Raw genomic sequence first — 12,220 nt, forward strand, 5'->3', positions numbered from 1 at the left:
CCTCCCCCACTCACCTCACCCCCAGGCCCACCACCTGCCTGCACTGGAAGGTGCATCACCGCAAAGGTAAGGAGTGTCTGCATACAGCAACCCCCTGCCACACTCACCTGACACTCAGGCCCTTCACCTGACTGCACTGGAAGGTGCATCACCTCACAGGTAAGGAGTGTCTGCACACAGCAACCCCCTGCCACACTCACCTGACCCTCCGGCCCTTCACCTGACTGCACTGGAAGGTGCATCACCTCACAGGTAAGGAGTGTCTGCACACAGCAACCCCCTGCCACACTCACCTGACCCTCCGGCCCTTCACCTGACTGCACTGGAAGGTGCATCACCTCACAGGTAAGGAGTGTCTGCACACAGATACCCCTCCTACACTCACCTCACCCCCAGGCCCCCCACCTGCCTGCACTGGAAGGTGCATCACCTCACAGGTAAGGAGTGTCTGCACACAGCAACCCCCTTCCACACTCACCTGACCCTCCGGCCCTTCACCTGACTGCACTGGAGGGTGCATCACCTCACATGTAAGCAGTGTCTGCACACAGATACCCCTCCTCCACTCACCTCACCCCCAGGCCCACCACCTGACTGCACTGGAAGGTTCATCACCTCACATGTAAGCAGTGTCTGCACACAGATACCCCTCTTCCACTCACCTCACCCCCAGGCCCACCACCTGACTGCACTGGAAGGTTCATCACCTCACATGTTGTTGCAGGGATTCTGCTTATACACAGAACTATGCGTAGAAACCCAGGACCTCAGTGAATTGTGGTGTACCAGAAACTCACCTCAGAACCCAGAACCCAGTATCCGGCTAGCATAAGTGTCCCATTCGTTATCCGAGATTTAGCTTGGCGATCCCAATGAAAAGACAACCCAGAACAAGCTACTCAGTGTACTCTCAGGAATGGTGGGAATCGGAAATACCTGTTCGTATATTATTCTCACATCAGTCCACAACAAGAATCAACAGAGACACGGTGAAAATAAAAAGAGTTTATTTTTATAGACCACGTGTCCTAAGATGCAGTACTTTGGCTAATACAAGCAGACAAATGATTAATATCAAAACCAGCAACATAGTTACAATACCATAGAATATAAAGGGAGTGATCATGTTATAAATGACAGTGGATACTACCACCTTCCCTTAACTAAGAAGCTAATATTATTATTAGGCAAATAAAAGGTCTCTTAGGCTTGAACAGGGGACCCCATACCTCACAGATCAGCTTAGTGAAATCACATCACAGGAGCATCAGGAGTCTTCTCGCAGGAAGGCTCGTCTTCGGTCTGAATATTAAACATGATGTCTGCAATATTAAAAGCACCAACTTTCAGGTATTCGCAGCTGCCTGTGTATTATGGCTAAATAGTGGGTCGATCAACCTGGAGTGGAAAACATGCATTGTCTAACGACCCAGACTGTTTGTTACACTATGTACAGACCAAGGTCACTGCGCAGAGCTCGGGATGGTAACAACAGATTGCTCTCATGTGAGGCAAAGCGCGAGTCAGCAGTTCGTTTAAACAATAACACGTAGACGCAGTGTCGTGCGCAAAAGCAGCAAGATGGCTTTCTAACATCTAACGTGGTTATGCTAACTTTACAATGTATGTACGTATTAAGGGATTCCTTACTACATGCCCCCTTGATCGAAGCACTAACCAGTAGGGAAGAAATGAGAGAACGCAGAGTTCAAATTCGACAGAGCAGAACAAGGCGTATTCAATTTCGAAACCAAGTATCGGTTCAGAGCAAGTTCGAAAAGGAAAAAGAAAACGGGAGAAAAAGAAAAAAATAAAACCTCAAAAAGGGAAAGGAAAAAATAAAAACCGCTGTCTTGGCCAGCAATCCAAAGTCACCGGTAATGTTCAGTACATGGTAGAAAAAATATAGTGGATGACAGTCCACTCAATCCATAAACGTGTATGCAGCATACGTAGCAACAGCTTCCAACAGAAAATCGTTGGCACGGCCACTAAAAGTTTCAGCCATCCAGTTAATCAAAGAAAAGGAACATACATGTTCTTCAATGAGCGGAGCCTCTAGCACCATCAGAGGGCAACCGACGTGTTCTTCCAGATAACTCATATCCAAGAAGTCATAGGCAGCCCTTGCGATGTCCTAATTACCCAGGACACCATGCGCCGCACCACAGGCCATAATCCGAACACCAGAACAGGCAAACTCGTGAGACACTAAGGGCCTCATCAGTCGATCATAATCCGGCACCGGAGACACCGTGTTGGTTAAGCACAAATCCAGAGGCCATTCAAAGGGACAATCTAGGCAGTGAAAGACAGGTTGCACGCAGGTAAAGTAGGAATACCGGAAGGATAATCCATATGCCACGCTCAAAGTCGCCAATGGCAGGGTACCATAATATTCAAGCATCCTGTCACGAAGAAGATGCAGACGGAACAGGTTGTCGTGAGGCACAGAAAGTGCAGCCATTTCGTAGTATGAAAAGTAAAAGTAGCACACCTGCCACCAGCGCCAGAATCAGCGGGACACCGCCAAAGACGCTCGAGAAAATAGAATGAAAAAATGCCGGAATCACACCAAAAATAGTTTGGAAGGAGGTCACAAGGCCTGAGCCTACAAGTTTAAAAAAATGAGCCAGGCCAGTTGTGGACGAGGCATTGAAGATTGTTTGGATCAAAGCTCCAAAATGCAGGGGGAGGTCAGTATTCAAAAGCGCCTGTACCTCAGTGCGCGTATTTGCCACGTGAAGGACAAATGTTTCTCGGGAGGAAGTCAATGGCACCTCCTTTTGGGACAATAGAGCTCTTATTCTGCTCATCTTGTTGAACTCTGCTTTCAAGGTCGGAATCGAAGGCCAGATGGAAACATCCAGCCGCCCATGCGGGGGAGGAAATAGAACATTATTGCAGCAGACTACTCTCTGCGATACAGTTACTATATATGGGATTCCCACTAACATCCCGCAGCAAGCTTCATTATTCAAAATTAAATAACTACCGTTTGCAAGCAGCGTGAAAGATGGTGTAATCACTGGCACAGGGATACTTTTGAGGACGCAGGCCAAATTCGGGGCGTGTACATTGCATGCACCGTGTAACTGAATGTGCCTACATACTACAGAATGATCAGGTGTCGAGGTACACTCCTCACCTTTCAGGTAAACCTCTGTACCGTCTCTTGTACATCTATACGTAAAAGGGAGTGACCAAACCTCATGTAGGAACGCGGTACCCAGCTGTTCATATCTACCCAGAGCATAGTGTTTCATGCATGACGTAAACTTAAAAAGTGCGAAAGGGAGCGTGATCAACCCATGTACTAACCACACGGCTGAATTCAATTCCGCCACAGAGAAAGGTAACGGCTCCAATTTTTCAATGTGTAACAATGAATATGTAGCATCTTTCATGGACATGAACTGCTGTTTCACAGTAAGGTTAAAGGGAAGGAATAATGATGTCGTATTCAGATAGACCCAGGGGACCTTTCCTGCCTTTAACGTTTGTAATGTCCATGCAAACTGCATAACAGAACGCAACTGGTTTTGACCATGATACAATACAGACACATCATCATGTACAATATCAACAATTGAAGAAACAATATTGTCTAATGTATAAATTCTGGAAGAAAGTGTGTTAATGCTGTTATCTATGACGGCCAAGACCTTTTCCATATTTGCTTGATCAATGGCCCTCAATCTTGAAGCTGCCTCAATTTGCGACAATTTCCATACCTCATTGTAAATAGCATACGCCCACTTCTTGGATCTGCCACCCACAGGACCTTTAACAAAATCATTCAAATCTATTTTGTCATGTAATTTTGATAAATGAACTTTGACAGACGCCAAGGTGGAATGTCGCAGCCATGATTGACATAATTTCCCTACAGAGTAGGTAGTTACTGTGTGAGAGGACTCAAACCGAGGGTACACACGCTGCCGCGTATACCCCGGTTCCAGACCTAGAAAACGACGTTGACAGGCATCTGAACTGCTTTGCCAAATTAACCATCCTTCACTACTAAATTTCGAAATATTGAAAGATGCATTAGAGACCAACGACTGCAAAGCAGGAAGGGACAGATCTGTGTGGTTATCCCAATTAGGGTAAGCGCCCAGATCCGGAACAGAAGGGAAATTTAGTTTTTTAGAAGTGGCCAATCCGAAACAGGTGGTCTGGAAGATGGTTGAATTTAAAAACAACATATGATTCGGTACAAGACAGACACAATGTAAAGCTTCAGTTCCCTGAACCTGCCACGGTTTGGAACCCCAAACCGATTTAAGATCAATAGTAGCCTTCCACAGATCATAACCTTTGATTGACAACTCATCCATAAAGGACTTAGAATAGAGTAAATTGGTGTGTGTCAGTCTAACCTTCGAGGCAGACTCAGACATCACTTTAAAATAAAAAGATGCCGGGTCGGAAACACTGAAATCAGTAAAATAAGTATACTTATCAACCAATGTAGGTGAACTGCCGAAAGATGGTATGGGACAGTGTTCCCATTGGGTAAAATTTACAAAATTACGAAATGTATTCGCTTTATGCAGGAAGTGATTGCCATAATGCTGAAAACAATACTGTTCTGCATAGTTAGCCGCATTTTCATATAAATCTTCTGCATCAAAAGCGGCATAATATTTCAAATCAGAAAACAGTGCTTCAATGGCATGAACATCCCAATCATCAGAACGAATGTTCTGCTTAACCACATCACCCATAGAAATACGAAATACATTAGGTACATTGATGACCTCTGTAGGACCATGAATTTGGAATTTAACAGCATCCCACGCAATTCCATCCAAAACGGGCCAGGCAGTAATATTCACAAAAGTCTGGTCCCTTTTCATGATGTGGGACGAGGAGTGGGGGGCCAAAGTTCCATTGATAAGTCTAATTGTAGATCTTTCATTAAGATAGTGGCCATTCACCAGACGGAAAAATACTATTACAAATCCAATGGACATAAACAAAAAAATACTTATAAGCACCAGCCAGATGTATGTCCAAGGGGGAATCAAAAAATGTCTTTTGAACCAACTAGCAAAAATAGCAATGTTCGAAGGGGAAGTATAAGGCAATGAGTTAGTGTCAAAGGAGAAACGTGACTGGTTAACCGCCGTAGATTGTAAAACAGGCGAGTGACCATTTGTAGGATAAGCATACTCAGTCTCTTCGGGCAGACCACCATCCGGCGGTATTAACAAGGGATCAGTAACTGACTGCATCTCGATGGCAACATCAGACAAGGTGGTAGAAGCAGGAAGCAACACTAAATTTCTTTGCATCGTCTGGCATGAAACTGCTGGAGTCAGACTAAGAAGTATCGGCCACTCGCTGAAGTTTGACATTGTCAATAGAGATGTACCTGTTTTCTTTGCGACCAGGACGTGGAGGTAAAATGACTGTTCTTGTACCCTGCACTCCAAGCACTGGAACCGGTGCACGATAAGAGAGGCCGAACTCCTTCTTGTTCTCCACCTTCTCACGGACCAGGTCTCCAACTCGGGGTAGCCAGCCGACTACCGGAATCTGAAGCTCAGCATCAGACGTGGAGGGCAAGTGTTCCTTCGATAGAGTGTCTCTGGCTTCTTGTAGGGTCTGCAAAACAGCACAGTGATCAACTACGTCAAAGGGTGCGGTCGACACCGCCATGTCTAGACCATCAAGGTCTGGGACAAACATTCTGATTCCGAAGAGCATCATGTACGGGGTCCGCCCACCCAGAGACCTTCTAGGGAGATTATTAAGTGCACGTTGGACGTTATACAAGTGGGCTAGCCAATTCCGGCCTGTGCCTAAAACACGTGCTGTCAAAGATTGCTTTAATTCACGGTTCATTCGCTCCACCACACTATTACCCTCAGGTCGGTAGGGGGATGAAAATTTGACTTGGACCCCCAAATTTCTCATAGCCTCCTTGTAAGCCTTGGAGGCGAACGCGGGGCCCTGATCAGAATGGAAGGTACCACACGCAAAAGTTCACACAAAGACACGCAAATCCCTGATGACAGTCCGCGAATCAGCACTCCTTTGTGGCCATACCCAAAGAAAACGTGTGCACGAATCCACTGCAACCAAGATATACTTGTACGCAGTATCAGAAGAAAAAGGACCGCAGTGATCTAGATAAACACAACCAAATGGTTTATTAGATATGTACAACTGTGTTTGTGGTGGGCGCGCAACAGTGGAAGGTTTAATCTGTTGGCAAATGTCACAATCAAGAACATAAGCGCGCGCCTGTTTGTATAAACGGAACCACCAATAACGTTGTTGTAACAGAGATATAGTAGCGGACACGCCGGCGTGGGCTGATGCCAACCCCTCGTGCGCTGCTAGTATCAGAGATGGTCTGCAGTCCGCGTTGGGAATAATTCTGTCACCAACGTCGTTAATCCTCACTAACGGGACGTTATCAGGACTTAAGTGATAAAAATAACGAGAAGGAAAACCCTTTGGGTAATCACTTCCCTTCTCTGTAGCAGCAATAGCTGCCAAGATGTCATCATCAATCTTACTTTTAGATCTTGTAACTGCTGCCACTAAGTATGTAGCCACTGCGGTTTTTGCTGCCTCATCAGCCAAGCTGTTACCGACAGCATGGACACCAAGTCGTTGGTGACCAAGAGTGTGAATAACATTCACAAGAGGGAGACGTTCTTTAAAGTCTGCCACTCGAACCCAAAGCATTTTATGCTTAATTGTGCTACCTTTGGTATCTCGATAATCATTTTGAGACCAGAAGTGTAAATTGTCATTGTAGGACTGGACACAATAAAAGGAGTCACTTACTATAAGAGTAGTGACTCGGGGATCAGTAAACTCCAGTGCGAGCACCAGAGCTCGGAGCTCCGCCAATTGCGCGGTAAAATCACCCAATGACTGCGTATGCACGGCATCAGATTGGATTTCACCATTTACGAATGTACCCACGACAATTGCGCAAGCCGCAGAATAGGCATGCTTTGATCCAATCGCCGGCTGCGCCGAGCCGTCAGTGTATATGACACAATGGTATTCTTCGAGCGGGCGCAAAGACAGAGGAGCCGGATGAACGAATTCATACTGTAAGTACTCCTGAGTCTGTAAAGAGGCGTCAAAGACATAAGTGACATCTGGTGATGTCAGAGTTGTGGCCCATTGTATCCACCGTGGATGCAAAGCTTTAGAATTTGGTTCACTTGCTTTTGTCACTGCCTCTAGGGCAGGATACGGTTTTACAACCAGTATCTGTTTTTCATGCGACAGTGCGCGTTCTTTAAGGATCTTATGTGGATAACAGGGACCCCCTGAACATGAGGAAATGGAATGTAATTCCTAGGACAGGGTATAACACAGTGCAAAAATAACTTCCTAGGCAATTAACATTTTTTGTATATTGCTATGTAAAGCGTGTCCAAGTAGTATAGCCAAAAACAGTATTTAAAAATATCACATAAATGTTTATTGTTAATATGATTCTCACAGAATCACGGACAAAATCAATAAAAAAACAATTCAACAATGCATTTATACATAGTATAGACATTCAATGTGTTCAACAACAATTAAAAGTAGAAACAAATCTGTGGCCATATGATCATCTTCTACGCGCGTTTCGGCGAAAAGTACGCCTTCGTCAGGAAATGCCACAATTCCTGTTGGTTGGAGAAAATGTATTTAAAAAAATGATATTACATGAATAGTTTTTTGTTTTTATATCTTTTACATAAAATTGGCTATAAACTATACACGGACACTTCACATACATCGAGAATCTGTTATTCTCACCCAAGGATAGAAAGAAGAATGATATTAACATTTAAGATGATTGTACGTGAAAATAATAATAAATGTCTTTCTAAGGAGTAGATAATGGAACGTCTAGCGATGGATGAAAAAAGGAAAGGGGGGAGGAGAGAAGAAAAAAGGAGGTTGGGGAAAGGTTATGTATTAGAGAAACAGAAGAAAGGAGAGAGGAGGGCGAAATGAAAAAAAGAGAAAAAGAAGAAAGAAAGAGTTAGAACAGAAGAAGAGACAAGCAGAAAGAAAGAAAGCTGGGAGAAGAGAAGAAAAGAAAGAAAGTAAAAGAACAAAAGGAAGAAAAAAAGAAAATAGGAAAAGAAGGGAAGAAGGAAGAGAAAGGAAAGACAAGAAATGAGGAAAAGTCCAGTAGATAAAGGAGGAAGACAAACGAAAGAAGAAAAAGGGGAAAGACAGAAAAAGAGGATGTGAAAATGGTTAATAAAGTAGGAGTATGATGACAGATGCCGAACTAGTTAGTTATTAGTGAACATCATTTAACACAAAAGGTAGCTCTACTGATAGACCCTGGAAGGATAAAGGGCAATGCTTACTTCAAGGTGTAGTCTAGCGAGTGGATAGCAGGTGAAGGATTTATCTGGAGGTAGTGTTTGACGGTCTGAAATGACCAAGAGACAAGATATAAGGAACTCAGTAATGATGTCCGCTAAAAGCTGTATCACTAGGAGGAGTCTTCCAGTACCTGATAATTGATGTAATGCCTTTAACCATAGGGTTTCACAGTAAATAAAAAGAGCGTTGCCGGGTATTGCAGGTGGTGGTCATAAAGCCTGTAAAGATAATAGCATGCTGTTGTAGCGGTGTAGATGGAACTGTGTTGGCAACATCTTAAGGAGGGTTTTCTTGTTAAAGATATATGGATGTACTTTGTATTGAATATAGTAGAAGTACCTGTTCTATCTGCTAGAATGAATTTTCACATATGTCGATCAAATAACTTGAATGAACGGAGTGTTCATTCATGGGTTCAAGATAAATTCTTTGTGCAGCAAAACTCTGGAGCGGAAAATCCAAAATATATAATTAGGATCAATGCGTGCTTATAATGATCGGGCATTATGTAAGTTATAACTATTTCATTATTTACCTTTTGTTCTGTGAACCTGGTGAAGGATTGCCACAGATGATAATTAAAGTGGTGCCGTATGGATGACGGGCGTCTGGTTTTAGGGACAGATGTCCTAAAACAAAAGAAACAGGGGGGGGAAAAGGAAGGAGGGGGAAAGGGGTTTAATGTGAAATGAATATATACACAGGGATGTATGTATAACGATGGTTAAGCCAAGCTAGTGTTATTTATTGCGGTTTAACAATAACCACGTTGAAGCAAGGAATGATTACATGCCAGCTGCAAATGGGGAAGGTAGGGTGAAAAATCAAGGCTGGGGGATGGATGTGAGGAGCGAATATATCGTATCAGCGAGTGCACGTTGCATATAAATAGTTCAACAGTTTTTAAGAAATAAAGGGTTTGCCGGTTTAACTATGAAGCGCTGAAGATAGTCTTTACCTGATCTGCGGCGTGATGGAGTGCCGATTCCTTCTTCGTGAACGTTTACTCAGCTGGGGATAATGCCGATAAGCGAAGATGGCGGGATTCGCGTTCGTTTAAATAATTAGGTTAGGTCAATATGATTGGGTGTTGCTAACTGTGAGTGCTACGTGGGTCGTGAGTGGGTGGAGAAATGACTTTTTTCGTGGTGGATAGTAACGTTAAAACTAAACTGTGGTTTAGTTAAAGGTACATGTGCGAGAAAATAACAAGGCCACCGTAGCAAACCGGACCCGATGTGTGAACAGCGGCCCTGTATGCATCCATGCGTGCAGATGGATAGATGTCATTTATTGGAATCTTTTTACTGTGGATCTGTACATAGGTGCAGTCTCATTTGTAATGTGCAGGATGATTATATAGATTGAGATAAAAAGTTACATGAAGGTTATCTAATGTAATGTATATGGTGAGTGATGTCTGCAGACTGTAAATATATTAATTAGAGGCAGGATAGGAAAATATTGTTTTTGAACAATTATGTATTTAATCGTACTGTTGGGGAATGGGAGCATGTGTGGGGTTGGTAACAGGGAGGGGGGGGGGGTTTGTGTGTGTTGAGAAGTCGGTGAGAGGAAACTCATACGAATGTGGGAATAGGAGAATGAGTATCAATAGGAGGTATTGTATCTTGATGGCTTATGTATCTGATTAGATAATTGCATTTTCCCACGGCAAGTCGCTATTCAGACCACTGCGAAAAGTGTCTAAGGAAAAGATCCAAAACACTTCGCGTTTTTTGCGGACTGCAGTTCCACCTTGAGTGTCAGGTGTTTTGATCTTTTCCAGGATACACCAACGTAAATCATCTGGGTGGTGTCCTGCTTGAAGGAAATGTTTCACTAAGGGGGCTTGAAGTTTCTTAGTTTTAATGGCAGAACGATGTTCTGATATTCTGATGTGTATAGCTCTCCCAGTTTCGCCTACATATCCTAGTTGGCAGGGGCAGAGGATCAAGTAGATGACGTTGGAGGTTTTGCAGTTCCATAAGTCGGTTGCTTGGATTTTAAATCCATTGTGGGTTAAAGTGTCTCCAAGAATGATGGAGTCGCAGGATTTGCAGTTTGAACATCTTATCGTTCCTTTGATGGGGGCTTTGCTGTTAATAGTTTTTTGGATGAATGGTGGTTGGGAGTTAAGGCTAGTAAATTTAGAGTGGACCAGGATATCTTTAAGGTTTTTGTTTTTGCGATAGGCATAAATAGGTTTTTCTAATTTATTCTGATTGTCCATGGTACAGTTAAGGATGTGCCTGTTGGTGTTAATGATGTGTTTAATTTTGGTGTTCAAGGTGGAGTGTTTGGTGACACATACAAGTTGGTGATTTTCGTCTTGTTTATTGGGTCTTAATAGGTGATCCCTATCGTAATATCTGGCCCGTTTATATGATTCTCGAATGAGTCTGTGGGGGTATCCTCTCTCTAGGAATTTCTTTTTCATTTCCACTGCTTGTCTGTCAAAGTCAGTGAGGTTAGTGCAGTTGCGGCGGACTCTTAGGAATTGGGAGAAGGGGATGCTGTCTTTTTGACTTCTAGGGTGAAAGCTTTTAAAATGCAGAAGTGTGTTTCTCGCTGTCGGCTTAACATGTAAGTCTACTTCCAGGTGGCCGCAGTTGGTTTTAATGAGAATGTCAAGAAATTCTACCATGGTGGTGTGGCTATGTGCAGTGAATCGTAAGTTGGGATCTGTGAGGTTGAGCCATTGCAGGTAATCAGATAGTGTATCTTCTCCCCCAGTCCAGATAAAGAAGATGTCATCAATGTATCTGGACCAGTGGGAGACAGACTCAAAAAACGGGGCAATTTCATTGTGTATAAATTTGTCCTCCCAATGTGCCATGTAGATGTTCGCTATAGAGGGCGCCACCGAAGCGCCCATACTGACACCTTTGGTTTGGTGAAAGATATGTTCCCCAAAACTAAAATAATTTTCGGTTAAGATAATATGCAGATATTCTAAAATGAATGGTTTTGAGAATGGAATTTCAAATTTGTCGATAAACCACGACGTTGCTTCAATGGCTTCATGTTGGGGAATGTTACTGTATAAAGATTCAATGTCCAAGGTTACAAGAACATCATGAATGGGATTGAATGGTATGTTTTCTATTTTATTAATCATGTCTCTAGTGTCTTGTATGTATGACATGATTTTTGAGATGTGGGGTCTTATGATATTATCTATGAATTTGGATAATGGTTCCGTGATGGTTCCAATGGTGGAAACTATGGGTCTATATGGTGGCTTGTCTATACTTTTGTGAATTTTTGGGACACCGTAGATGCATGCTGTTTTCTTTGGAGAATAATTAAGGTAATCATATTCCTTGTTGGTAATAAGACCTTCATTGAGAGCAAATTTAGTAAGGCCGAGAATCCTTTTTTCTATTCTAGTAATTGGGTTGTTTCTGGTGCTACGATAGAAATCTTGGTTTTCTAGCATTGTCAACATGTTCTGTTCGTAGTCATCAGTGTTTAAGACTACAATGCCGCCCCCTTTATCACAGCATTTAATTGTGAGGGTTTTGTCGTTGGTGATATTTTTCATGGCAAGAAATTCTTCTCTGGTTAAGTTGTAGATGGGTTTAGGTATAAACTTGAGGGTTTGTTCTAGTTGTTTCAGAACTATGTTTTCGAATGTGGATACTTCAGATCCTACTTGGTCTAGTGTTGGGGTAAAGGTGGAGGGTAAAGAGAGTGTATTATTTGTGGAGGTTTCATGGTCTGAATCTTTATGGTTTTGGAAGAATTTCTTGAGTCTAATTTTGCGGAAAAAAGCATGTATGTCTTGGTATAGTTCAAATTTGTTTACAAAGGAGTGAGGAACATAAGATAGACCTTTTGCTAGAAG

At 43.0% G+C, this 12,220-nt stretch overlaps 1 protein-coding gene across 1 annotated transcript in view; it reads left to right on the forward strand.

The window, feature by feature from the left end:
* Window positions 1-12,220, forward strand: part of LOC146783029 (uncharacterized) — a 197,592-nt gene that overhangs the window by 143,298 nt on the left and 42,074 nt on the right. The gene's annotated exons all lie outside the window — the stretch shown is intronic.

This window comes from Triturus cristatus, chromosome 12 (genome assembly GCF_964204655.1).
Source record: "Triturus cristatus chromosome 12, aTriCri1.1, whole genome shotgun sequence".
NCBI classification, from domain to species: domain Eukaryota; kingdom Metazoa; phylum Chordata; class Amphibia; order Caudata; family Salamandridae; genus Triturus; species Triturus cristatus.